Source organism: Muntiacus reevesi, chromosome 3, assembly GCF_963930625.1.
Source record: "Muntiacus reevesi chromosome 3, mMunRee1.1, whole genome shotgun sequence".
Classification (NCBI taxonomy): domain Eukaryota; kingdom Metazoa; phylum Chordata; class Mammalia; order Artiodactyla; family Cervidae; genus Muntiacus; species Muntiacus reevesi.
In genome coordinates this window covers 248,524,813-248,550,366 of record NC_089251.1, presented here as the reverse complement: position 1 = coordinate 248,550,366, position 25,554 = coordinate 248,524,813, and positions in this window count along the sequence as shown.

Genomic DNA, 25,554 nt, shown 5'->3' with positions numbered 1-25,554 from the left:
GGGAAACACACTCCTCTTCCTGCCTCCAAAGTTCCCAGTAAACGCAGCCTGATAGAACCAGCACTGAAACAGTGCGTTCCTGGCCTTGAGTTCTGCGTGTGACTGGGGTGGGGAGGGGAGTGGGATGCTGGAATTTTTAAAAGGTCAGAACACTACAGGCCTAGTGATGTAGACATCAGAGAAGGGAAACCCTGAGTTCTGACCCCAGTGCCGTTGCCTGTCACCACCTTTCCTGAATTTTTTTTTAAGGTGATTTTCTGGGAATTTATGTACTGCCTAAACTATCTGGAATTAATAACTGCTTTGTGGATGTATAACTCTTATTTAAGTTTATTTGACATACAATATTATGTTAGTGTTGTGTGTACAACTAGTGACTTGAATTGCATTCATTGGAAATGGTCACCACAAGTAGTCAGGGTCACCACACAAAGCTAGTGCACAAGGTTAATGTTTTGTTTACTGTTTTCTCCACGCTGCACATTACACCCTCATGACTTACTTTGTAACTCGAAGTTTGTATCACTTGAACTGTGATTTGTAGATACAGAGCGCATGAAGCTTCACTGTGGTATCTTTGCGGGCTGCTGGGCAAAGCCCACAAAAAAATACAGTTCGAGAATGCACACTTGGAGCCAGATAATGATCCTACAAAGAACAGACCTGCAATAACACATTTCTGTACCCACTCTCTTGGCTCTCGACAACTGTTTTCTCAAACTCTAAAATGCAGGAAGAATGCCCTATACAGGCAGTATTTCTGCAACCTTTAATGATTAAAAGAAATATTATTATATAGAATTGATTTATTCAGAGGAATGAAAAGGGGGCAAAAATCAGAAAGTTTAAAGACCAAAATTTCCCCAGCTGTGCTATAAGCTAAACCTACAACCTTCTTCCTTGTTTTGTTTTTCCTTGTCTACTGAATGGGTTATAATCCCTATTCTCCCCGTGTCATATCAAGGAGGGTGATGTAGGTAAAAGAGCTATGAAAAGCTCTAAGTCCTCCCTCTATGAATGGGGTTATTATTATACTGACTATTGTCAAAAAAAATGCCAATGCTGTTCATTGCTATTAGCAAAATCCAACTCCTTTTGTTTGAATTTTGCCTATAGAAAGCAATAAAGTGGAATAAATATCCATTAGTCAGTAGTCAACATATATTGGAACAGCTGAAACACCAAATCTTTTTCCTCCAAAAGCAGAATCCTAAACTAATGTTATTTCGGGAGTTAGGAGGCGGGCACGGTGGGGAGGCATTGCTGAGTTGAGGTGGGGGTAGACTGGGGAGATGCAGCTGAGATGGGGCAAAAAAAAAAAACAAAAAACCCTCTTTCTTCCTCCAGAGAAAACATCCCCACTAAATTCCACTCAATCTAATCACGCCTAAGATAAAAGTCAGAAGGAAGGGTCAGCTTGAACGGAGGCCGGTTATTGGTCAACATTAAGACAATATTGATAGAAAATGTAATGCAATACATTTTCCTCTGCCACACATTTCTGAATAATAGCAATTTGCCAACTAGCTAACCACCTCAGCACAAACAGTGGAACGCTCCTGCTGAGTCTCAGAAAGCCTGCTTGTCTGCAAGTACACAATACACAAGGAAATTCACCATAAAGCTCCGTGCCACCATTCAAGGCAGACAGTCCTCAGGTCCTGCTGTGACTTGGCACAGCCCGCTGGACAGCTGGAGATTGGAGAAGTGGGGCTGCTGCCAACAATACATTACAAGGGATTTTCAAGCAATTTTCCGGAAACCAATAGTCTGCGCTCTATTATTTCATGGGCAGATACTACTATGAGCTACACATAATTATGTTATGGTGCAGGGTACTGTCTATTTATACCTGATATGATATACAATAAAACACCCCAACACTTTCCAATCCCGTTTGTGAGCTCGAGCAAGGAAAAATAGGGAGACAATTTGCTACAGCCTTATGTTATGCCTAATATAATTTTGGAAATCAGCTATTGCCCTAAACAGCATTTTATTACATGCATCAAAAAGATTTAACTTGCTAAGGGTCACATAAGTGTACTCAGAATATGCTTCAAAGACAAGAGACACTGCAGATAGATGGTTTATTGTACATCTCATTCCTTCTCCCACCCTCAAGATCACTCGCAATGAAGTGCTACCAGAGATCATTAAAAAAGAGATTGCTCATTTTATGTAGCTTGAATGTATAAAATGGCAGTTATCTAAATTCCAGTGGCAAGAATGTTTAGAAGACAATGCTGAGAGATAAACTAAAGTGAGTTAAATCAGGAAGACAGGCTCTGAAGCAATTAGTCTAATGTAATATCATTTTTAATGTAAAGAAGCTACATTTTCTAATTTTCACTAAAAGCCCTAGGTGCTGAATGGGTTATAATAAATGCATGCAATAAAAAACAGGTACACTCATCTTATAAAGCAGCCTATTAACCAGACTGCTAGTGCTGCAAAATCCAGTACACAGTAAACAATACTTTTTCTGTTAGAATAATGATGCATAGTTTATTCCTTTATACCAGGCAGCACTTGGGGACCACATCCATTTACCAAAATAATACCAAATTAGTACTGTAAATATTGAAATCAGACCTTTCAGGCTAACCAGTGGCCTAATTTTCTCTTCAATCTACTCTTAATCTCAATTCATCAATAACACTACCTTATTATCAGACTTTGACAGCAAGCTAAGGCTTTTGATAAATTATACATCTCAAGCCAGATTTAAAATTTGAAGCTCAAGTGCTAATTATCTGTACAGGCCTAGTTAATAACGAGATTTCTTGTTAAGTATCTGATCACACCATGGGCATCATTTGTCAAGATCCTCAAGTCTACCTTAGAGACCAGCTCTTCGAATCCTCCCTTGCCTACCGTATGTAAAATTGGGATCTTTGTTTCTATAATAACCTTTTATTAGGAAGCTGACATAATGATTAAGTTCACTGTAGACACACACAATGAATTAGACAATTACCCTTGCTGCTTTAAACCACTCAGACTCCTAGCAAGACAAAATAATTAATATTGAATTTTAATTTGATGTGTTCCACATTTAAACCCCAATTTGCAAAGTACACCTGGAAAGCTGCCGCTGTTTCCTTGCCGTTGTGCTGATGAAATAAAGGCCCCCGCAGTCTGAATGTAAAAGCACAGAAGGCGCGATGCACCGCGATCACTTCTCAGTGGAGCACAGAATTTTCCAGCATTAATGGGAAAGGTAATTACCTAGGTCTAACTTTATAGCCTTTTCTCTAATGAAACCATAATCTCCCAGGCCTATCCACTTTAAGCATTTGCATGATTTTAATGATTTCAGTGCCATAACTGTGGGTATACCCAGTCATTTTGAAATGAAATGTCGAAAACACAGTGACGTTAATTATATTTCCAAGCTATTCTTACTGGCATAAAGTAAGGCTGAGTCACAGAGAAGCATCATCATAAAAACAACCAAAGGTAGCATTTCTCACACGGCCTCCCAAAAAAGATGAGCCCCGAGTGTATAAATCCATTTCTTTCACTTATCCTGCCCTCACACTTCACCTATACTACCTGGTAACAGGGCGTGAAAGCTCGGGTCCTTTTGCCATCACTCCCATACCTAATATTTTCCAGAAAAGGTTTAGAAAGGGTGTAGCATGATATGATCATGAAATATTCTCACTGTAATCAAATTTCCCTTTTCTTGTTCAGTCTCTCAGTTGTGTCTGACTGCAACCTCATAGGCTACAGCACACCAGTCTTCCTTGTCCTTCACCCTCTCCCAGAGCTTGCTCAAACTCATGTCCGTTGAGCTGATGATGCCATCCAACCATCTGGTCCTCTGTTGTCCCCTTCTCCTCCTGCATTCTATTTTTCCCAGCATCAGGGTCTTTTCCAATGAGTCTGCTCTTTGCATCGGGTGGCCAAAGTACTGGAGTTTCAGCTTCAGCATCAGTCCTTCCAATGAATATTCAGGGTTGATTTCCTTTAGGGTTGACTGGTTTGATCTCCTTGCAGTCCAAGGGACTCTCAAGAGTCTTCTCCAACACCACTGTAAAAAAGCATCAGTTCTTCAACACTCAGCCTTCTTTATAGTCCAACTCTCACATACACACCTGACTATTGGAAAAACCATAGCTTTGACTATATGTACCTTTGTTGGTAAAGTAATGTCTCTGCTATTTAATATGCTATCTAGGTTGGTCATAGCTTTTCTTCCAAGGAGCAAGTGTCTTTTAATTTTATGGCTGCAGTCACCATCTGCAGTAATTTTGGACCCCCCAAAAATAAAGTCTTTTACTGTTTCCATTGTTTCCCCATCTATTTGCCATGAAGTGATGAGACTGGATGCCATGATCTTCATTTTTTTAATTTTGAGTTTCAAGCCAGCTTTCTCACTCTCCTCTTTCACCTTCATCAAAGGGCTCTTTAGTTCCTCTTTGCTTTCTGCCATAAGGGTGGTGTTATCTGCATATCTGAGGTTATTGATATTTCTCCCCCAACCCTGATTCCAGCTTCTGCTTCATCCAGCCCAGCATTTCACATGATGTACTCTGTATAGAAGTTAAATAAGCAGGGTGACAACATACAGGCTTGACTTACTCCTTTCCCAGTTTGGAACCAGTTCCTTATTCCACATCTAGTTCTAACTTGTTTCTTGACCTGCATACAGGTTTCTGAGGAGGCACAAAAGGTGGTCTGGTATTCCCATCTCTTTAAGAATTTTCCACAGTTTGTTGTGATCCACACAAAGACTTTAGCATAGTTAATGCAGCACAAGTAGATGTTTTACTGGAATTCTGTTGCTTTTTCTATGATCTAATGGATGTTGACAATTTGGTCTCCAGTTACTCTGCCTTTTCTAAATCCAACTTGTACTTTTGGAAGTTCTTGGGTCACATATCATTGAAGCCTAGCTTGGAGAATTTTGAGCATGACTTTGCTAGCATGTGAAATGAGTACAGTTGTGTGGTAGCTGAACATTCTTTGGCATTGCCCTTCTTTGGGACTGGAATGAAAACTGACCTTTTCCAGTCCTGTGACCACTGCTGAGTGTTCCAAATTTGCTGGCTTATTGAGTGCAGCACTTTAACAGCATCATCTTTTAGGATTTTTAAATAGCTCAGCTGGAATTCCATCACCTCAGCTAGCTTTGTTCATAGTGATGTTACCTGAGGCCGTCTTGACTTCACTCTAGGTGAGTGACCACACTATCGTAGTTATCTGTATCATTAGGATCTTTTTTGTATAGTTCTTCTGTGTATTCTTGCCACCTCTTCTTAATATCTTCTGCTTCTGTTAGGTCTCTACCATTTCTGTCTTTTATTGAGCTCATCTTTGCATGAAATGTTCCCTTGGTATCTCTAACTTTCTTAAAAATATCTCTAGTCTTTCCCATTCTATTGTTTTCTTCTGTTTCTTTGCACTGATCACTAAGGAAGGCTTTCTTATGTCTCCTTGCTATTCTTTGAACTCTGCGCTCTGATGGGAATAGCTTTCCTTTTCTCTTTCCTTTGCATAGTGATTAACTTTCCTGGTTGGGGGTCTTATGGGAGGGGCTGATATTGGTGCAATTTTTCTTTCCATGGAAATGCTGGAGTTTGGGAGAGGAGAGATGACTTTCTCCTGTATGGCATCACACAGTGCTAAGATTGAAATATCAGATTAAACTGAGTTATCAGTTTTATGACCTATTAAGGCAACTCATGTTATTACAGGAAAGGAATAAAGATTCACAATCCATTTATTGTGAACTCTAAAAGCCCTTACTCATCCAGACTGAGGAGCTTCCATACTCATGAGTGAGGTGGCCAAGTCCAACAACAATGGATTCCCTTCTCTCCTTGGGTTTCCCATTTACCTCCTATTCCAGAGACTCACTGCCTCCTCGGTCCCTCCCCACCTGGGTGGCAACCAGAGGAGGATATAATACTGCTGACATGGAGAGGTGCCAAGGAGAGGTTCTTAAAATTATAGCAGCCATTTGGTTTGCCAGGTCTACCAGGGGCAGGGAGAGGTCGCGGCAGTCTCTCAACAAGGCACATGTATCCAGATCCTCAGATTTTGTTCTATCAATAGTGCTAGGGACTTCCCTGGTGATCCAGTGGCTAGGACTCTGCTCCCAAGGGAGGGCCCATGTTCAAATCCCTGGTCGGGGAACTAGATTCTGCATGCAAGACAGTGCAGCCAAATTTTAAAAAAAAGTGCCGAAATGAAGACACTTTTTTTCTGAGCACATCCCCTCCCACCAGATCCCTGCAAAACCCAGATGACACAGTCATGGGAAACAGTTTCTGAGCTTAAGTTGACCCTTTGTTAAGTTAGAGAGGAAGAGCAGCTTTACTGAGATTTTATCATAGAGATGAAACAGTCATTTACACATGTCTCAAAATTCAGAACTTTTCCTCCAGACTATAAATGAGGTCTATATAAGGAGAATGGAATGATGATTAGTTTCTGAACTAAATATCCTGATAAAAGAGAAAAACACCAGGGCTCTCAAATCTATTGATGAAATTAGCAACAACTCCATGTCTTCTTAAACATTTTTTCTTTTGATTATTCCCATTAAGCTATTAAGCCACAGTATTGAATAATACTTTTTCCCTAGGCCATCTATTTTAAAACTAGAATCTAGGCTCTGCAAGTTACAAACTCTATAACCTTGGGAAAGTTAAACTCTCTGAACTTCAGTTTTATCAGGGGTAAAATTTAGAATAAGAAGGATCTATTTCCTGGAGTTGTTAAGGTGATTAAATAAGATAATAGATATCATTCTCTCAGAAGAGTTGTTGACACTAGTTAATGCTTAATACACACTGGTTGCTACTAATAGTGTTGTTAAGTGTTATTGTTATTTAGAAAGATGCTCTTTTTTAGTCACTACGTTTTGTCCAACTCTTTTGTGACCCCATGGACTCTAGTCCACCTGGCTCCCCACTTCATGGGATTTCCCAGGCTAGAATAAGGGAGCGGGTTGCCATTTCCTTCTCCAGGGGATCTTCCTCACCCAGGAATCGAGCACACATGTCTCCTGCATTGGCAGGTGGATTCTTTACCACTAAACCACCAAGGAAGCCCTATTTAGAAAGATGCTGCAGACTATCCCTTAGTAGTTCCTAAATAAATCATTTACACAATTTAATGAGCATCATGAGAACCTCAGTTCTAGGAATAACAAATCAAGGGTCAAAATTGTGGTATTTCTTCAGGCAGGATTTGCAAATTCTGTTGGCAGAATCTGACTAATTTAGATACCTCATACAAGTAGAATTATCAGTATTTGTCCTTTTGTGCCTGGTTTATTTAACTTAGCCTAATATCCTCAAAGTTCATACAGGTTGTACTATATGACATGATTTCCTTCCTTTTTAAGGCTAAATAGTGTTTCATTGTATATGCATTTATATTAATACCACATTTTCTTTATCTGTTCATGTGTCAGGAGACATTTAGATTGCTTCCACCTCTTGGCTAATTATGAATAATGTTGCAGTGAACATGGGTATGCAACTATTTCTTGAAAATTCTATTTCTAATTTCTTTATATATATATATATATAAAGTAGAATTGCTGGATCATATGGCAATTCTATTTTTAAATTTTTGAGAAACCTCCATACTGTTTCCCATAGTGGTTATACCAATTTACATTTCCACTAACAGTGCATAAAAGTGCCTATTTCTCCACATTCTTAACAATGTGAAGAAAAGAAAAAAACAATTTTTTTTAAATAGTGGCCATCCTAATGGATTCAAGATGGTGTTTTATTGTAGTTTTGGTTTGCATTTTCTTGATGATTAGTGATGTTAAGCCTCTTTTCATATGCTTGTTGACCATTTGTATATCTTCGTTGGAGAAATGGTTTTTGGTTGGTTAGTATCATTTGTCTATTTTTGCTTTTGTTGCCTGTGCTTTTAAAATGCCATGTCCAAGAAATCACTGTTAAGACCAACATCATGAAGCTTTTCCTCTGTTTTCTTTTAGGAGTTTTATAAGTTTCAGGCCTTACATTTAGGTCCATTTTGGGTTAGTTTTTGTAAATGGTATGAGGTAAAAGTTCAACTTCATTCTTTTGTATGTGGCTATCCAGTTGTCCCACCTCTATTTGTTGAAAAGACCATCCATTCCCCATTGTATAGGTTTGACACACAATTATTAGAAGATCATTTGACCACTTAGGTGAGGGTTCATTTCTGTATTAATTATTCCATTTGTCTATGTTTGTCTTTATGCCAGTGCAATGGTGTTCTGATTAGCATAGCTTTATAATGTGTTTTGTAATCAAGAGGTATGAGGCCTCCAACTTGGCTTTTCTTTCTCAAGATTGTTTGGGGGAAATATATTACATATTAATGTTATTGTTATCAATGTTGTTATCTTTGGTTGAGACTATGAGGGACCAATCTGAATCTTGCAAACTGTGTTTAATAAGCAACTGTATTTAATGACAAAAAGGTATAAGTTAGTATAACTGGGAAGGGTATGAAATATTTTCATTTCACACCTGTATAACCTGGACTCCAAGTCTCTATTTTTGCAAATGATAGAAAGTTTAACCCTGCTAATCTCAGATACAGTTGGTGCAATACAATGATTTTCCAGCTAAAAATGGTATCATTATCCCAGTTTCAGTACAGTGCTTTATGCCATCTCCAGTCAGTCTCTCATTGGATTGGGGCCTAATCTAATGATGATGGTGTCCTTATAAGAGGAGGGAAATTTGAACTTGTACGCACAGAGAGGAGAATGCCATGTAACAACAGAAGTAAGTGTTGAAGTGATGTATTGACAAACCAAAGATTCCTGGCAATCACTAGAAGCTAGGAGAAAGGCACAGGGCAGATCCTCCCTCAGAGCCTGAGAAAGAACTGACTTTGCCCCCGCCCTAATTGCACACTTCTAGACTTCTTTACTTTGAGAGAATAAATTTCTGTTGTTTTAAGCCACCAGGTTGCAGTACTTTTGTTACAACACCTCTAAGAAGTCGAAATACCATCCATCCTCGATTTCTTTTGCTGGTACAGATTGAGTAGTACCCTTGTGCCTGCTCATCTGTTTCGTCCCTAGGATTGCCACCTTCAATTAATCATCTACAAGGCTGCAGATTAGCAAGCCTACTCCCCTCTGCACTTGCTACTCATTATGATAATGTGTCCACCTGGCTGCTGAAGGTTAATCACGGCCACCTGGTCTCTATTGTTTCATGGTCTAGGACTTGGCAGTCAAGTGCCTTGTTCTGTGGCAGCATCTCCCACCACCAGCCCAGGCCCACAGAGGAGAGCTGTCAGGAGACTTCTTGGTGTTGGTTATGCCCTTCTCACCACTGAATCTTGTGTATCCTTAGTAAATAGTGTATCCTGTGAGCCTTTCCATGGAACATAACCATTGGGCGAGTTTTTTGGCTTTCCACAGTATATCTACTCTAACTTGCTGATTTCTCTGAGCCTTTGGGCCCTTACTTCTATCCTCTGTTGCGGCAATTCTGACCCTGCGACCTCACTTAGCACAGGCCATCACTTTTTCCAGGCTTCTAGCAACCATCCTAGAAGCAAGTTTGCACCATCTCCTGGAGTCCTTGTCTAAATATTAATATTCTGTATTCCTGGAGAGTGCTCTCAAATTAGTAACTCTCCCTTATTCAGCCTTATGTTCTTGAATCAAGCAGTGGAGGTGGAGACAGCAGGACTCCCTGGCCTCTGGATCACAAGCCAAGTGCTAGGAACCATCTTTGCTCTTTGTATCTTCTCTCCAGCTCTTCTAGGAATTTCTTGGATTAAAACTCCTTTCTCCTGAATTAGTTGAGTACTTCCTGTTGGCTGCTCTGATACATAATTTTTATTTTATTTTATGTTGGAGGGTTTTTCTTAGTTGTCTTTTTTTTTTTTTTTTTTTTTTTTGGACTGACACACTTTAACAAAATTATATTTTTTAAAAAAGAAGAGAAAGACAATAGTTGGGGACAGGCAATGTCAAGGAAGGATAGAGAGTGAAGACGTACTTGAACACTTAACTAGTGTGTAAGGACCTCCGGTCAGTCAGAACAGGAGTGGCTAACCCTTTGACACCAGGCCACAGAAGATCCATGCATCTCCAGTGGGGGAGGAGGCACTTGGGGTGCTTGTAACTGGTGTTTCCCAACTGGTACTAAACTCATATTTTAACTGCAAGACAAGTATATTAGAAGCTCCCAGAAGGGAAAATACTTGAGAACCAATATAGAATAAGGGGTAAAAATCACCCAGTGGGGTGACTTGTTGAAAATGAAACTTCTTATACCCTTCCCCAAAGATTCTGATCCAAAGATCTGGGGTGAAACTCAGGAATCTCTTTTCACAAGTGTTCCAAGAGATTCTGATGGAGAACATCAACAGAATGTGATCTGAGAAAGAATATTCAGCAAACAGAGAAGGAAAAGAGGAAAGAAAGATTGTTGATGGAGTGGAAGCAGGGGTGCCGAAGCTGGAGAGAGGAAACTGTGTGGTTCTTTGAGTCTCCTTCCATGACGACTCAGCAGAAGAAGCCAGGCGTGTCAACAGTCTCATGAATCCAGGCTCAAGGGAGATCTTTCTAGAATAGTGCTCTGGAACACCACAAGTAAAGAGATAAGTGCTAGGTTTTCAGTCACCTGGAGTGTCCAGGCTGAGTAGGAAGGAAGAGAAGTGAGAAGAGGGTTGAAAGATTAGAAGAAATTGAGGATTCAAGCAACTATAAGTCTCTGAGGTCAAAATACAGATTGCATAGGAGATAGGGGTGTGGCAAAGAAGGAAGGAGACTGTGCTCAGTTCTCTAACACAGAGCAGTTCTGGGGTATGACAGTCCTCAGAGTTTGTTGTCCAAGAAGTAGGTGGCTGAACTGGAACAATTCATGGAGGGGCATGGAGTGTGCAACTTCCAAAACTGCCACATTAGTGTGGCAGTCTGAAAAATGGTCCCCAAAAAACATCCACGTCATAATCCCTGGTACCTATGAATGTCACCTTATGTAGCCAAAAAAAAAAAAAAAAAAAGATAGGGAGTAGGGTCCTTAAAATGTGCTTAAGTTAAGGATCTTGAGATGAAGAGATCTTCCTCGGTTATGTGAGAGGGCCCTAAATGCTATCAGATTTTACACACTCAGAAGGGAAGGAGGCAGTTGACCACAAAGGCAGTTGGAACGACATAGCCACAAGCCAAGGAATGCTGGCAGCCACTAGAAGCTAAAAGAAGACAGAAATAGATGTTCCCCTAAAGGAACATAAAGGTATGCACTCCCCACATGTTCCTCCAGAGGAAGTGTGGCCCTACCAATACCTTCATTTCAGTCCAGTGACACTGATTTCAGATTTCTGGCCTCAGAACTGGGGAAGAATAAATTTCTGTTATTCTAAGCCATTCAGTGGGTGGCGAGCAGCCACTTTAACAATACAGCTAGGCTGTTGAGTGTGCTTATATGGATGTTGAAATATTCTAGGTTTACAGTAAGTTGGCCAGAGTAAGTGGAGAGCTCAGTAATTTTCATTCAGGAAGTGCTAGGCAATATGAAACTCAGAAAGAGAGAAGCTTTTACAAAAAGGTGGACAGATAATTGTCTAGGAATGGTCATGAGAGAGCAAGATAAACGCCACCCCCTGGCTTCAGGGATGTGAAAAGTCTTTCCCCTGAAGGCAGCTTTAGGGAAAGATGGATCTAAAACTTCAACAAGTGAGCTATGGAATTAGTTTTTTTTTTTTTAAGATGTTAGAGATGTGGAGGTAAGGAGATAACTTTCTTTGATTCCAGTCAAATTCTTTAGAATGTCAAATACACTAAAAAATGTTTAACCAATGATATAAGACGCAGAGTACTGTAAAGCCACATGTAACTATGACTAGTACACATTTTCCTATGTTGCAAACAGGGCAAAATTTGTGGGGCCAGAAGTTTATACAAATTGAGGGGCCTTCTTCAAGAAAGAAAAACAAAGTTATCAACACAAATGAAGTACAAACATGGATTTTTATTTGGAATGAAAATAAGTTAAAATGATTAAAAGCTAACTAATACCACAAACATCATAAAGTCCAGAAAAATACATATATATTTATAATTAATTTTGTGATGCACCTCTGTTTTTTCAATATTTTTAGCGGCATATTCTGAAAATTACATGATATTCACTTTAAGGCATACATAAGAATAATTAAAATGTAATTTTTTAATTGTCACTACCTTGTATTGAAGTATAATAGTGTAACTCAAATTTTATGCTTATACAACACACATTGACTTGAACATGTAGAGATTTGTTTCTTGATTTTTCTGCCTGTTTGTTGAATCATGGACAATTTTCTCTGCCTTTTTCTGGAACCACCAAATTTTAGTAGTGCAATCTAAACCGGTGTTTTAAGAGCCAGTATAAAGGTATATGCAGCCTCACTTAGGGATCAATTCATCGGTAGTAGTATAGCTACAGATTCTTCCCTACCCTCAGGAATACTAATAAATTTGAAGTCTCATAAAAAGAGAAATTGTATGGTACATTTATAATTATGCACTGCATAATCAAGAATATCCCTGACAGTAAGAACTTCTATTTTGACTCAGCTTTAATGAAAACCAACCCTCCCTTCAAATATTTTCACATCTGGTTTTTCTAAGGCACTTCTAATCATGCCTCTCCACCACCACCCACCTAGCATTTGTGTCTGGCACTATAGTATGCTCATATCATGATCCAACTTCTGGCTCTGCACATTCATTTCAAAGTTGGATATGTCAGCCCAGTGGGCAGCAGAAGTATTCCTAGAAATCATTCCATCACCAGAATGACTACAAATAACTTAACTATACACTGAAGTGACTGCAAACCACATAAATGTATCTCTCTAAACCCAAAATAAATGCATCCCCAACTTTATTCAACTTCTCTTTACCAGAACCCCAAATCTCTACAGTCATCCCAACACTACTCAATTCAAGGACAGGTGCAATGGGAAGAAAGTTGGAGGGGAAACAGATTTATTTTTTATTTATTTATTTATGCAAAATTTTCAAAAGCACAACCATGTGACCACACTACTAAATTTTACTTGGCTTCACAGTAAATCTGCCTCTGGTTGCAGGGCTCAACACATGCTTAAAGAGCCACCTTCTTGCCAAAATGAAAGGTTATTTGCAGATACCTAAGGTCATGGGCATGAGTTTGAGTAAATTCCGGGAGCTGGTGATGGACAGGAAGGCCTGGCGTGCTGCAAGTCATGGGGTCTCAAAGAGTCAGACACGACTGAGTGACTGAACTGAACTGAACTGAAAATCATCCATTATCTTGCCAACAAAGGTCCGTCTAGTCAAGGCTATGGTTTTTCCAGTGGTCATGTATGGATGTGAGAGTTGGACTGTGAAGAAAGCTGAGTGCTGAAGAACTGATGCTTTTGAACTGTGGTGTTGGAGAAGACTCTTGAGAGTCCCTTGGACTGCAAGGAGATCCAACCAGTCCATCCTGAAGGAGATAAGTCCTGGGTATTCATTGGAAGGACTGATGCTGAAGCTGAAACTCCAATACTTTGGCCACCTCATGCAAAGAGTTGACTCATTGGAAAAGAACCTGATGCTGGGAGGGATTGGGGGCAGGAGGAGAAGGGGACGACAGAGGATGAGATGGCTGGATGTCATCACCAACTTAATGGACACGTGTTTGAGTTAAGTCCGGGAGTTTGTGATGAACAGGGAGGCCTGGCGTGCTGCGATTCATGGGGTCACAAAGAGTCGGACACGACTGAGCCACTGAACTAAACTGAATGAACTGAAAGTCACTCAAATCTGAGGTCTGATCTACTATAATAGCCCCTAAAATATTTCTGGTTAGTCACGTCTCACCTCAACAAACTTCACAGGATACCCACCTTCATTTGCTGTCCTGAAATTTGATGGTGTGGGATATTACTGATGTACATAAATGCATCCTTAGATGAAGCTTTGAAACGTTTGTGATTGTCAAGGTCTTTTCATTGGAAACACCATCCGATGTGCATTGTCCCTCCAAGCTCATTTTCCATCTTTATTTGGAGTCAGTAAACCATGAAAATAGAAAATGGATCCTGAGCAGAGTGAGCATCAGTTTTTTCTTTGCATAGGGTCCTTAAAATAGTCAGTGTTTGTCAACAGAAATGAAATGCATTGTATGGGAATCCAGCACGTGCAAGCCAGACAGAGTGCTAACAATTGGTAGGAAAAGACCAACTTTCATCCATTTTGTTTCATTGTCTCAAATGAGAAGTTGACAGGTCCTTTTGAAAGAACTCCACTGCTGGGAGAGCAGTGGAACCAGAATTACACTTCATAAGCCCACAGGAGCTTTCTGGGGTGAATTAAAATAGCATCCACACCACATGAGATTAAAAGACAGGTTTCCAGTGTTTACATGTCTCCTGCTTCAAAGTAAATGAAAATACTCTGAGTTCAAAGCGAGAGAACTGGCAGGAGACCCTGATATAGCAACATGTCACCTTTCTGACAGCAAGCCTACCAGAGCCTCCATGCTCACCATCATTCTCCTGCAGGCTAGAAAGTGGAGGCAAGCACCTCTGTCCCCATTTCTAATTACGGTTTGTCCAGACCCATGCACCAACCAGAGTCTGAGTGGGGAGAATGCTAGGGTGTGAAGACCCCCTGAGGCCTCATGCCTGGTCAGAGGCCTGCTCAGGGCTTTCAGATACAACCCCGAAAAAAGAGCAGACTCATGTTCCCACTCTTCAGGTAAGAAACCAGTCAGCCTGGTAGCATTTGGTGCAGTAATTAATCTCCCAGAGGCTAAAAGACATGGCATTAAATCTGTGTTGAGGTTACAGAGCTACAATCATGTAGAAAAGTTCAGTGTCCTTATCTTAACACTTACTCCAAGAACTATGCTGATACATCAAAAGATTTAATTAATTTTGATCTTTTACTAGCTAAAGGAAAAAATGAAGACAAAACAGAGATATGGTTAAAAAAGGAAAAAAGTTCCAATCCCAGTACATTATCCAAATTATCCATATCCCATGAGAACATTGGAAGGATTACCTCCATCAGGGTGACAGCCATTTAAAGTGTTGTTATAAATTGTTCAAATTTAAGAGAGCAGATCTGTTTGGAAGCTTTCAGGCAAGTTCTATTCATACATATTCTTGGTAATCAGAGGTAGCTTTACATGTAGGAAGAATGGTGGCCACATCTGACATGTGATTTCAGGAAAGAGAATCAGTAGTCACTGGGCCCTTCACATATTTTATCTGACTCCTCTTAACACTTAACAAGGAAGCTGAAATTCTTAGCATTTTATTAATACACACAGGGAAGGTGAGACCCCCCCCCACAATTTAAGCACCTTGCCCAAGGTCACAGCTAGTAAGTTAGCAAGCCAGAATTCAGATGCATGTCCATCTGTCTAGAGCATCTGTCTACACCATGTTATTTCCTTGGCGCACCCAGCAGCCCCGATCAGCCCACCTCAGCTGCTACAACAGGAACCCGTGATTATAATGCCTTAAGCGAGAAAGACATTAATTTGTCATGTGACGTGTAACAGTTCAGGATTAGTTGTCCAATGTGTGTATGGTGTTTCCGTAGTGCTGGGGCCACAGGTTCCTTCTATATTGTTGCCCCACCATCTCAAGGACCTCGTGGTCCAAAGCGTCTCATCCACATAGTTCAAGGTGGGCCATCACTATCATCACTGCCTCCTAGTCAACAGGAAGGACCGGCCCCTCCCCTATCAGGGTATGACCTCAAAGTGGTACATGTGACTTTTGCTCACCTTCATTTACCAACACATAAGACCATAGCTGGCTGCAAAGGAGGAGAATAAATAGAGTCTTTATTCTCGGAAATCACGTACCCAGCTAAAATTCAGAACCTCTGTTGTTATAAAAGGACTAACAAGGGGCCCATTATCAGTCTCTGCCACACTGATTCCTTAATACATTAAATTTCACCTTAACTCTTGTGACTTTCTAACTTAAAGCATGATTGGATCATTTTTGGAGAGAAGCAGAAAGCCTCACTCTTTCCAACAATAAAATAAAATACTTGCTCGATGCTGAGTTTAACATTTTCTTCTCATTTTATCTGGGACTCTTGTTTCCCATAGTACCATGGTCTTTCCCATACTTCTCATATTCTGTTCTCTTTTCTCTTGTGTCATGGTCCCTGCAGAGTTTGTGCTATGGATCATGCGAAATGGATTGAGTTCTCAAAGAGACTAAGGGCCCAACCTGGAAATGACCTCCTTGCTCCCTAAGGGAGCCCGGGGTTGTGACTCCACCCAGAGAGCCCTCTTCTGGACTTAAGCACAAGAATGAAAACCTGGCTGACTTTGATCTGATCCATATGATGGGGTCATGAATGATTTTGCTGAGTCCAAGTCCAAATCATCCATCTCCTCAGTGGCATTGCAAGGACCCCAGGGTGGTGTGCATGGAGCCAAGACTGCTGATCCCCAAGTAAGGATCACCTATGGCTGGAGAAGAGTCACCTTATCCTCCCATGTTCTTCCATTAAAATTTCAACTATAATTTCACTAATTTACTTCTAATTTTGCTTAGTGATCTTGAACACATGATATATCAAATCAGTATTCAGTTGAAAGGAAATATCCTTACGTGTATTCTTAAGACCTTACTTTGGTCCTTGGCCTCAAGAAGTTCCCACAGATGGTGGAGAATGTGCTGGTGAAGGATACCAAGGAAAACATCCACCACAGTAGTGGTAGTAGTAGTGTTATTGTTGTTGAGTCGCTCAGTCATGTCCGACTCTTTGTAACCCCATGGACGGCAGCATGCCAGACTTCCCTGTCCTTCACTATCTCCCAGAGTTTGCTCAAACTCATGTCCATTGAGTCAATGATGCCATCCCACCATCTCATCCTCTGTTGCGCCTTTCTCTTCCTGCCCTCAATCGTTCCAGGATCAGAGTCTTTTCCAATGAGTCCACTCCTTGCATCAGGTGGCCAAAGTATTGGAGGCTCAGCTTCAGCATCAGTCCTTCCAGTGAATATTCAGGACTGATTTCCTTTAGGATTAACTGGTTTGACCTCCTTGCTGTCCAAGGGACTCTCAAGAGTCTTCTCCAGCACCACAGTTTGAAAGCATCAATTCTTTGGTGCTCGCCTTCTTTATGGCAGTACTTATAATAATTGAGATTGCAAACAACCTCAATGTGGAAAATAATTATTTAATAAGTAAATATGAAAACAATTCTTAAAAAGTCATTGCACAGCCACAAGGTCAATCATTATATAGCCATTTAGATTAGGTTTATGAGATGTTTTAATAGCAAAATGCTTACAATTTAATATTAAGTTAAAAATGCCAAAATTGTATTTGCAACATGGTCACAACTGTCAGAAAAAAATAGGGAAAAACATGACAAAAGCTGGTTGTCTTTGGGTAGTGACATTATAAGTGACATACCTTTCTATTTTTCTGCATTTTAATAATTGTTATTTTTATAATAGCAGCTCCTTAAGAGACGCTATTTGGGATATTTAACATATTTTAACTCATTTAATCTCTCAAAAAGCCTGTGAAATAGGGTAACGAGGAATATGTACTTTCAAAGTATCTTTGTGACCCTGACATGTAATCACGGTGCTGGACAATGGTGTGTCACGGTCAGCAGCAGTATTGGTAGACATGAACGACAAAGCATTCTGTGATAGGCAGAAAAGGGGAAGAGTTTGGGATCTGAAGTCAGACTTGAATTTTAATTCAGGCTCTACCACTAACAAGCAGTGTGACTTTGATAAACTCAGTTGAGGTTTCTGAACCTCAGCTTCTCCCAAATGTTAAATGGCTTCAACAATGCCACAATAATAAAACTTAAGTGATTGTAAAGTCTCTGGCATGGAGTTAAGAGCAAAATAAATAGTAGGTATATAGGAGGTGTGTGTATGAGTGAGACCCAAGGCCATCAGTAGAGGGATGACAGATATAACAACTTCTGTACCAGGAATAACATTGAATGTTTAGCATCTTCACCCTCACAGAAATCACATTATCAAAAACTGTGGGGGGCTGATTTTGCTGCGGCTGCCACTACTAGACTACAAGTACAGGAGAGGCAAGAGACACGGGTTCATTCCCTGGGTCAGGGAGATCCCCTGCAGGAGGAAATGGTGATCCACTCCAGTATTCTTGGCTGAAAACCATGGACAGAGGAGCCGGGCGGGCTCCAGTCCACACAGACCCTTTCACTGATGCCCACTACTAGAAATAGCCACAAGAGGGAGCTATTTTGCCCCCTCTGATGTTCTGAATCCAACCACATTTGGGGTTTTTTCCTTACCCCTTCTTTCAAGAAAAAGAAAATGAGTCAGGCCCAGTGGTCTGATTCCCGTAAAGCTTCTAGATGCAGACTAGACACGGGGTAGGCTCAACACCTGCTGAGAACAAAGGAGGCCCCGTTAAGGGCAGGTGGCCTCCGGGGCTCTACTTACCCTCCCAGCTCTATTCACCCTCCCACGCTCTACTTAGCCCAGGGCTGGACTCCCTGGCTTTCCAGGTCCTCACAACACCCAGAACCTCAGATACCTCTCCCTCTGGCCGGCCCACCCCTGATATCCCCACTACCAGACCCTGTCTGATTGTAGGTGTAGGAGGCTGGCTTTGAGTCCTCTGCCCGTGAATCAGCCCTGGGCTTGTCACTGAGCCTCTGTCTCCTGATTTGTAGAGCATCAGTTTCATCCGTTATAATGAAGACTGATGATATAATAAACATGAAAGTACTTGTAATGGAAAGTGCATGTAGCTCATTCATATAATGTGGGAGTGGGAAGCCTCGAACTCATCACATTAGTGCGTACTCCTCTTTCCATGAATTATAGGCCCTGCTTCCTATGCCCACAGTGGACAGGGAAGAAACAGTTTGTTCTGCTCAGTTTAATTCACTTACCCAAGTTCGAGGGAAGGATATCTGTAAAAATGCTCAAAGCCCACTTCCTCACACCTGTCCCAACAGTCTGGCGATTCCTCACACATCCATGGTGAATTGGGACACTGGATTTCACTATGAGAAGGCTCACAAAGAACGAGAACACTTGAGTTAGGAGGGCAACCCCTGAAGACCCTACTCAGAGTTTCCCAGAGGCCTTGGAGATTAAAGGGAAAATATTCTGGTTCTGGGCCAATGAAAAAAGATCCCATCCAGCAGTCGGGAGCTTTTACTTTCTAGCTGCCACCGCGGGGGTTAGGGAGAATCAAACAGCACGTGCCTCACTTTTCATGTCTGGAAAATAGAGATAATAACAATTTGTGTGTGTTTGTGTGCTGAGTCATTTCTGACTCTTTGCTACCCCCTGGACTATAGCCTGCCAGATTCCTCTGTCCATGGGATTTTCTAGGCAAGAATACTAGAGTGGGTTGCCATTTCCTGCCCCAAGGGATCTTCCCAACCCAGGGACTGAACCTTCCTCTCTTGCATCTCCTGCATTGGCAGACGAATTCTTTACCACCCCCCAAATAATGTTTAGCACTAACAGTCTGTCAGACACTGTTTTCAGTGTTTTACACTTAACCGTCAGAACAATCCCATGTGGAGGTACTATATCTCCATTTTAAAGATGAGGAGCCGAGCATAAGGGAACAAGAGCTTTAAAAGTGCTTAGCAATGATTATCATAAGAATGTAGATGTCCAAGGTCTTTATACTTCTGTGTGATTGCTGCACCTTATGGAGAATTGACTTCTACTAATCGGGTGATAAAGATGGTCAAGTGAGATGGATTTTCCTGGACTCTCCTTAGAGTGGGTCCCTTCACAGGAGCACTTCTAACTGACAAAGGGGACCCTCTGTGTGGTTCAAATGAACTGGGTACTTGGAGAATCTTGTTACAAGAAGAAACGTATGATTTGTACATCAATTATACGTTTCATGGTACTGATTCCCTGCCTTTCCTTATCATCCCAATCCTTTTCCTGAATTTTCTTCCAGTTCTTCTATGACCCACTCCCAACTCCAGACCCCAAGGCTGGTGGCTCTATCATTCTCCATTATTTGTGCAACAGTGAAGCAGTCCTCATGCATCCACTGGAGTGGAGTGCTCTCTCTTGGGACCAGCAGCAGAATCTAAAACAGAATCTAAGGGGCCTTGTGAGTGCTGGAAGCTGGAGCAGGGATCCTATGGGCCAGCAGTACCAATCTATAGATTTCCAGGCTTGAAGATTTCGGAAGTGAACCACTTACTTGTGACTTTGAGAATTTTCAGTAATTATCATGAAGGCAAACAGGTTTTGATTCATATATGCCAGGCACTGTGCTAGGCACTTAACGTGCATTCTTGTTTTTTTAAACAATCCTTTGAGATTGACATTTCACATTTAAGGCTTGAAAAGCATATGGCTCAAGAGTAGTGGTCAGCAAGCTATAGCCCATGTGCCAGGCACCTGTTTTTGTAACTAAAGTTTTATGGAATACAGCCATAGCCATTCATAAGTATTGCTAATGGCTGCTTTTGTGCTACAGTGGCAGAGTTGAGTCATTGTAACAGACACCACATAAGGTCTGGAAGCCTTATTATGAGGTTTCTTAAGACGTCCCTTCTTTGGAACCAAACTGCCTGCCTTTCAATTCTGTCTCTGCCCCGTATCAGCTATCTGAACTTGAACAAGTCTTTTCACTTCTCTGGGCTCAGGCTTCCTCATCTGTAAACTGGGAATAATAATAGAATCTATATCATAAGATATAGCACACAAGTACAACCTGAAAACTAGTTAGAAATGTAAATTCTGCTTCATCCCAGACCTACTAAATCAGAAACTCTGGGAGGCAGGCCCTAGAATCTGTGCTTTAATAAGTTCCCAGGTCATTCTGACACCACTAAAGTCTGAGAACCACTGACACTTGTTTTTAAAGTAGTTGCCCAGAGTCAGTGCTAGATAAAGTTTTGCTAAGATTATCACTAGGAATAATGTTTACTCAATCTCTATTCTGTGGGCTTGTCTTGAAAATCAGCCATTAATTCATAAGCTCTTAGTAGGAAGAGTAGTATTTGACATTGCTTTTATATCCATCATGTGCCAAGGACAAGTTAGGTGCTCCTTCAGCATTACTTGACTGGTCGAACAATTTCTGAAAATGGGGTTGATTTCCTGGGATCTGTGAAGCCACTCCAAGTGGCTCGGAGCATGTGGGTGGGCCACAGTGAATACTTGAGTCCTTGAGACTAGGTGCAAATGCTTGTATTTTCCGTTCTATCTCTTCCTCTGTAGATGCTCTAATGTTTTCACCGCACTCTCAAAGACTCCCCAGATTCAGACACCACTTCTCCAGGGCTCAGGTACCCACCAGTGAAGGTGAAGGATGGCAAGTGCCGTCGCGCTGCAATGGGGCCACGTGGGTGCATCCTCCCCATCGGTGGTGCAGGGTAGGAGCCTTACACAGAAAGATGGTCCCCCTGTTCTGTTTCCTCTCCTCTGCCCCGGCCATCTCTGCCCTCCTCCTCCCCGATTCTCCTTCTCCCAGAAAAACTGCCTCTCTTCTTCCAGCTGCTGAAGAAAGTGGGGTCGACAACCCTGCATCACATCATGGAGATGGCTGTTTAATTTGAGATGAGTGTTACATTACTCATTGCTCAGGCCCCCTTTGATCCACCAGCATTTGCTTCTTTTATCCCCATGTAGTGCATACATTAGTGCCCTGAATGCTCCTCGGTCTTGTTGTCTTTTAGATGTTGTCAGAGATTATTTACTTGGGAAAGCAGATGGATATCTTGTTTAATGTCAAAATAATTACTGTTTGGTTGGCCTGATAGTTTATTTACGCTTTCAATGTTGTTATGTTTACATCAAAAGAGCATTGCCAAAATTATATTTTATCTGTTAAAGTAAACAGGATATGACAACCTTTTTTGAACCTGATTTTTCTGTTTGAGGAGTTGGGTTATTAAAATGGTTAAAAGATAACGGAACCAAGAGGGAATGGTCACTTCAGTTGCAATGCAAATGCACATCTGCCTGCTTTTTATTTGTAAAAAAAACTGGAAAAAGGCTGTAAACAATGCTTTCAACGAGAGGGGCCGTATAATGCAGTGGTGGAGAACAGACTTCAGCTCCAGTTTCAAATCCCAGCTCTGCTGACGACGACTTGTATGAACTTTAGTTTTTCAACCGATCTGTGTGCCTCAGTTTCCCCATCAGCAAAAGAGATGTAGTGATGGTTGTGAAAGTTAAAGGAGTTCATGTACATAATTTCCAGGCATATATAAAATGCTGTTTAAATATTGGCTATTACTTAATAAACATAAGTTGTAAAGTAGTTCTATGAGTTTGAGGTGGAGAAAGGAAGCAAGCTGTATAATCCTATGAGAGATTAAAAGACCTGGGATGAGTCTCCATGAGTCACCACCTTCCATCTCCTCAGACTGGTGATCGCCTTGTCTCCACACTGTGAAGCAGGGAGCCTTCTAAGTTCTGAAGCCTGTCCTGATCCTGGACGAATGTTCCTAGTTCTTAACTGAGCTGAGCTAGAAAGGCGTTAAAAAGTGAGGCTACTTGGAGAAAATATGCCCTCTGTTTCTCTTTTCCATGAATAAGTAAGATAGTTCATCTACTTCTAAGAGTTTCTCCAGCCACACCTTTTTACTCATTTTCACTGAGCAACTTTTATTTCAGCGCACTAGTTTATCAACGTACAAGGAAGGAAAGTTCTGGCGGGTTGCTCCCACTGAAGCACCTGGGAAGAGCCACAGGGGTTAGGGATTCTATAACTCAACCTCTGGTGGAAGTTCGTTTGGTTATTTTGACCTAACTCCTGTGTGCTGTGTTACTTCTTTATTTTTCATATGATTGCAGCCTTCTGTTACAATAAATATACATTACTAGATGCTAATTAATTCAGTCAGTCCAAACAGATTGTTTCTAGTTGCAAAATAGTAGTTTTGCTAGCTGTTTGATAAAATTAATGTGATGGTTTAACCTCAGGTCTGCTTTCTCAACTTCACCATCTTTTCTCCAGTTTATCATGGTTCATTAGAGACTTGCCTTTCTTTAGGATGTCACTTCATAGCTCACTGGTCTCCCATCCTAGGAGGAATGAATTCAGAAATTGTTGCATTCATGTGGTCAGTTAGTAGGTTTGGGATCTGTTCCAAGTCTGTAAAACCCTTGAAATTCCCTTTTTGTCCTGTAGTGATGGGTAAGATGACTAGATTCAGGGCCAGAAGAGAAGGCTGCCAAAGCCCACTATATTCCCAGAAAGTAAAGAGAGTGTGGCTGGCTCCTTAACTTCCCCTGAGTCCTCTCACAACAGTCCAGGGACCCCATGAAAAATATATTTTGTCTTGCAGTAGATGGTGTACCTATTTCTTGGTCCATGTGGCAGGGGTTATTCATACTTAACTGTACTGTATATCCCCTGAGCGTAACTGGCCTTAAAATTTGGCAATGGTAATTTCTTACTTTTGTAACATGAGGAATTTCAGGAATATCAGCAGTGAGAAGCCTGATATGGTCACAGTACTAGGCAACAATATAAGTTAATCACTAATAAAACAGCAATTTCATCAAGAAGAGTCATAGTGGGATATAATTCTGTGTTGGGAATGAATAATTCTTAGACCTAAAAGAGGGGTTTCCCTGATAGCTCAGTTGGTAAAGAATCTGCCTGCAGTGCAGGAGACCCCGGTTCAATTCCTGGGTCAGGAAGATCTGCTGGAGAGGGGATAGGCTACCCACTCCAGTATTCTTGGGCTTCCCTTGTGGCTCAGCTGGTAAAGAATCCGCCTGCAGTGTGGGAGACCTGGGTTCGAACCCTGGGTTGGGAAGATCCCCTGGAGAAGAGAAAGGCTACCCACTCCAGTATTCTGGCCTGGAGAATTCCATGGACTGTATAGTCCATGGGGTCGCAAAGAAGTGGACACAACTGAGTGACTTTTACTTTCACTTTCAGACCTAAAAGGACCTTGAGAAGCCATTCAGGCCTCTTACGATATTAAAAATTTCAGAAAACTACATCAATTGACAAAAAAGTTTAAAAGTGGGGGATGTAACAAAATGGGAATGTGCTGCCAGTTAAGAGTAAAAGGCAGCTGAAACATTTTGGAGAGCAATTTGGCAATATCTAGAAAACTCAAATATTTACATACCTTATGACTCACATATTCCACTACTAACAGATACAACTTAGGAAAGAATCTTACATAAATGCCCAAGAAGGCATGCAGAAATATGTTCACTGTGGATTGGCTTTAACAGCCAGATACTGGAAACAACCTAATTCATCAATAGGGAGACAGACAAATAAATTGTGATATATTCATACAATATACTATACAGCAGTTTAAATAAACTGAACTGTATATTTCAACATGAATAAATATTGGGAACAATGCTGATTAAAAAAAAAAAAAAGGCAAGTTGCTGAAGGGTGTGTGTACAGTGTGATATCATTTAAGAAGCTAAGACTCTCTCCCGGTGTGTGCACACCCAATAAGAGGATAAAAACACAGAAAGGAAGAATGGACACTGATTTCACAAGAATGGTATCTCTGCATAGGGGAACCTAATCAAAAAGAACCAGAAAGAGGTTTTAACTGTATCTGTATGACTTAAAAAAGAGATCTGAAACAAATATAGCAAATATTACCATGAAAGGCACATGGATACAGGATTTTTTAATTACCTGGACATTTTGTGCATTTGAATTTTTTTAATTCCCTGGATTTTGGCACACGCGCTCTCTTTTATGGCTCTCATAACTTAGCTTGCAGGTCAGCTGGCCTTTTCCTCAAATTATGCTGCCATATAAACTTCTTTATGACCATTGATACCTTTCATTATCCAATCCTGGAGTAGCTTGGTTTTCAGGAAAAGCATTTTTTTTCCCCTAGGAAATTCTTTCTGACCACAAATCCACTTGTTCATAGAACTGAAACTTTTTTCCGAGTTAAATTAAATCATCAATGTCCAGGCAAAATCACTCCTCTGCCAATAGATCTCATTCCTTCCAGGTATCTCCTCTCTCCCCGGGGATGTCCCAACACCTCTCCATCTAATTCCATTGGTGATTTCTCTAAGGGACTGTTTGTTCCTCCACTCAGATCACTGTTAACTCTTTCATGCCTTTCCATCTCTTGGTTCCTGCTTAAGCTCAAGGAAAGAACGCCCACTCTATAGAGACAGCAAAGTTGCCAAAATAGTTCTGTAGGATTGCCTACTGTCTCAATCACTGTGTGCTCTCCAAGGTTAAAATGAGAACTTGAAGAATATATTGCATAATGAAAACCCAGTGTACTACCCTGACTTACCTCAACTATACACTCACATTTTCTCTGTAGGCAGCCCCAACTCCAAAAACTTTATTCCTAATTCAAAACATCAGATCAAGGTTAGCTAGATAGAAAACCAGCTTTCAAATGTTCTTTATAAAACCTCCAAGGACACTAAATGGGAAATAAAGGAAATAGATAAATTGCTCCAGGGCTGATAAATAGAAATGAGAAAATTTAGTGCTTGAGATGTTGACATGTCTCTGTCCTCTTCTATTTTCCAGTCCCTCCAAGAAGAATTAATGAGAATATTGAAAGGTGTGGGTGGGGGAAATCTGAAATATAATGAATAATCTTAAAGATAAAAG